This window comes from Typopeltis vanoorti, unplaced genomic scaffold (genome assembly GCF_054136105.1).
Source record: "Typopeltis vanoorti isolate ZY-2024b unplaced genomic scaffold, IOZ_Tvanoo_1.0 HiC_scaffold_92, whole genome shotgun sequence".
NCBI classification, from domain to species: Eukaryota; Metazoa; Arthropoda; class Arachnida; order Uropygi; family Thelyphonidae; genus Typopeltis; species Typopeltis vanoorti.
Window position 1 is genome coordinate 58,850 of NW_028328260.1, and position 4,505 is coordinate 63,354.

A 4,505-nucleotide genomic window follows, 5' to 3' on the forward strand; every position below is an offset into this window, starting at 1 on the left:
AACCTCACGAAGCGTGAGCCGTGAAAATACAAAGTGAGTCTCCAAGTGACTGAAAGCACCAAAAATGAGCAAGCTAAAATCATGCGAGATAAGATATTAATGTTCAAAAAACTCCGATCTCCTGAAGTGTTCCTTACGATATTTAATACTGAAGATGATATGGAAATCATTACCCAACATACCATATACAGAATCAAAAAGCCACATTTTTTGAAAGACAATCGGCGATGGTCCTTTGCTCTGATGTCCCGGAATACGCAAGCTCCAAACAGAAGTTGTATACAAGCTACAACACGAAAAGCATCGAAAAACCCCGAGTTAAAAACAGGCGTAGACATTTCTCCACATTTGACTTTACGTGCTTTTACACCGTTTATGACAGCCACGGATGTCTTAGCGAGTTTCCTCGTAAACGGTTTATTTTTTTTTGTCGCAGTAACATCTTTATTACACTAGTGATCACCGCTGTTATTAAAAATAGGTAATGAGTTTCTGCAGTTAGTAAATGAAGCTTGGCGTGTTATGCGCATGACTTTTGCGCTATCCCAGTTAGCGTCCGATTATATTGTCTAAATTATGTTATCAGAATCAATAAAAATTGCTTTCGTTACAATAACACACACGCAACAAATCATGCAGATAAATGCAATGTTGTTTATTATGGATTCAAACAAAATGACTTTGTTACTACAGGAATAAAATCCATTTGTGTCACGATAAAAATGTGAAAATAAATTAGAAAACCTCCCCAACCAAACGTTTGAAGAACAAATAAATTATGAATGCCTAATGGTTAGCGACTCTTCCATGGTAACAATGTTGGTAATAAATACAAGAACTGGTTGAAGATTAAAAGGTATTGAGCTGTTGTTAGCTATGAAATTTTTACTCTTCAAAATACCATCGACTAATATTGTTGTTATCGAGTCCACATGTTTCTGATCAGGACAGACGCACTTCATGGAACTGGGTGTGCCAGAGCCCCGTTAGTCAGCAATTTTCAGACGTACCCTGCAGAGTTCGATGTAACAATCCAAGAGGCAAAAAGTGATAGTATTTTTATATTTTTGTTTAAAAAAAATATAAAAAGCTTTTGTTAACAAGGTAGTATTTTTTATATTATAAATATAAAAAAGTGGTAGTGGAAGTGATACCAAAAAATGGTAGTATCGAGTAATATTTTCTTCTCCTTATGAAACTCGTTTTTAAATGCATTTTCTCTATTAATAATATTTGTTTGGTTTTTAAATTTCCTCAGGTCAATAACGTCAATTTTGGTATACAGAAAGTTCCCCTAAGACGATTTATTGAAATACAATTTAAAGAAAGCATTTAGTCAAAATGATTTCCATGAAATCAGATTTTCTTAGTTTTATTTTATTTTTATCTTTATAAATGAGCATGGAGATGCTACTCAATCAATCGGAATTCTTAATGTTCACTGAGCTTGTGAAATATACAAAAATACTTTCTGAAAAAATGGAAACAAAAGCTACTTTTTGATGTTTTGGATTTTTGACAGTTTTTTGTTTCTCAAATATTGAAATGCATTGATGATTACACACCTTCTCCTACTGTGAAGTCACTGTTGTTCTCAATTAACAGATGTTCTTGTTAATTATTTCAGACATACATAACGAGATTAACTTCTCCCCGAATGTCTAGGCGATCTTGGTTGCATTTTTTGCATCCTGTCGCCTTCCATTTCTAAAGAACTTCCGATACGCAATAGCCAAAAGCATTTGGCTGGAAAGATCAGCTGGAATTCTCTTCAGCTGCTCTCTCAAAAGAAAAGGTATTTGCAGAATAATTCAAATGACAGCTGCGTGTGAAAACGATAGTGATTTAACGGTGAAATGTAGAAACGTATGAGGATATGCGTTGGGATAAAATATTTCATCACATCGCTAGAATTGGACTGCAAACAACTGATTGCTATGGATATGATTGGGAACAGTAACACTCAATTGAAGTTCCGAAGACTTCTAAAAAGATGCCCAGAAAATGGTAACATCACTAGCAATTAGGAGCATCATTGTCAAATAGAAAATAATAAAGGTGTTATCTGTGTTCATAAGTTACTTATACAATCGAATATGGACCCCTTGCATATATTTAATTCCTTGATTCTCTTGGTAATAATGATGAAGTAGAATTAATGCAGAGGTGAGTGATGATGTTTGAAATTCTCTTATGAAAATAAATAGGAGATTTAAATTTAAATTTAAATTTAGAATTTAAATTTAAGTGTGAAAGTTAAATCGAAAGTTAAATTGTTAGAATTTAATTCATAAGATGGAAAAGTCATGTAAATTACTGAAGGATATTTATGTGATATGTGCGGAAGAAAATATTTAATTAATGCAAGAGAATGCAGATAAACTGGTCACTGCTGGAATTGTATAAAATTGTGATAGCAGTAGAGTGAGGAGTCGAATGTTTGCTCCAATATCTCCATTTTGGAACGTTTCTGTGATGCCTAATAGATTATTTAGGGCTCTTTCCATTATTAATTTTCATACCAATTGGTCAAAGAAATTAATTCCTGTGGTTAATGACTCTTGAAGAGTTGAAATTGATTTATTCAGAGGATAGCTTCGTTCTTTTATTCTACAGGACTCACCTTAATGTCTCAGTTTTAAGATCGTGTTTGAGAAGTGATCATTCTATATGATAAAATTAGAAATAAGCATCATTGTTGTGTATCTCATTTTACGTTAAAACATATTCCAGTAGATTTCTTCAATACCAACTGCTGATTTGCAACTTATGGGAACATTATTATATTACTTCACATCAATTGATATTTCACGAGATGAGAAAATGTATTACGGAATACACTTCACATTCTTGTCCTTGTTACTGTTTGTTGTTGTGGTGGTTACTTTTTTGAACTTAAGTTGAAGAAACTAAGGATACAAAACCAGCGTATTGCATATATTAATTACATGAGTTCTTCTGGAGGAAATTCTTTGGTTTGCGGCAATAAAAATCGGATTTTCGGGAGGAAAACCTTTGGCCTTAGAATAAAATCATCTGACTTACTATATACTCCTGAGGCTCATTCAGGCTTCTCTACTGTATTCATTTTATTAATATTTTGCAATAAACGTATAATTTTACGTTAGTCATCATTGTTCACGAACGTGGTCGGAAATGTCGACTGATTATTTTCCAGCATTTTTGTTGTTGGAGTATTTGTTCAATGACTTTTATTATTTAACTACAATGGAGTATTACATGATATTATACCATTGTACTGAAACATGTTATATAATAATATATATGTGAAAATCTTCAGTTGTAAACTCTTTTCGATGATCCGTGTGACACTATGATCTTACGTAACTTCAAAAGGCATTAAAAGTACCAGATTTCGTCTTAAGAACCACGATTATGCGTTCATTTAACAAATAAGGATGTATGTTAATTTGGAATATGTTTCCATTCTTTTTGGATGGACTATTTGATATATATCCTGCTTGTAAAGTAGACAATAGACATCCCAATGGGCAAGGCAAACCGTGCCACGTAACCAGTGAAGTTTTTCTAGCCGTTATAAATTGGAGGAATGTGATGCATTCAGTTCAATGCAATTGTGTCCAGGTGAAATGGATGGAAAAAGGGAATTGACGGTGATCGAAAGAGGCATAGGATGTCATGTTGCAGGCCGCAGGTCTGCAATCAGTGATGTCATACTGAGATGGAAGCGCAGGAAGTCAACCTCAAGTGCTACCTGCAGTGGACGACTCACCACACTCATCGAACATCATTGGGTGCTTCGAAGGATACTATTTAAAAACCGCCATTCATGGGCCGAACGTTTCAATGTGGTGTTCTCGGCTTCGACTGGAACACGAATCTGCAGAAAAACATTCAGAACCGAGGCTCAGAACATGGCTTTCCAAATTAGAACCGCAATATTCCAGCGCTACATTACCCGAACCAACACGAAGTCTGCAGTGGGGCAAAGAGCTTGTAGATTGGGACATGGAAGCTAGAAAATCTGTGTAATGGAGCGATGAATTGAGCTACACTCTCCGTCGAGCAAATGAAAGGATGTGGGTGGTGGATCCCCTGTGAACGTCTCTTTTCAGAGTGCGCAACGCGAACTATGAAATTCGGGATGGCAGTGTGATGGTGTGGTCCTATTTTTCTTGGTCTGACTTGGGACCACTATTTGCAATGACAAGAACATTAAACTCGGAGAAGTATCTAAACATTCTGGACAACGCAATGTTTCCTATTTTGTGACGTTTCTAAGGAACTGTCCGTTGTCTCTTTCAGCAAGAAAATGCACCGTGTCATGAGGCTGTTGTTGTAACGAATTGGTTTTTCAGCATCAACGTACCACACTCGACTGGCCTCCACACAGCTTTGATTTCTGTCGAACATCTGTTGAATGAAGTGGAGCGTCTGGTAAGGTCAAGCGACATTCGTCTCACAACAGTTCAGGACCTCATTACGTGCGTATAGGAAGAATGTTCAAAATTCCTATTAATCAA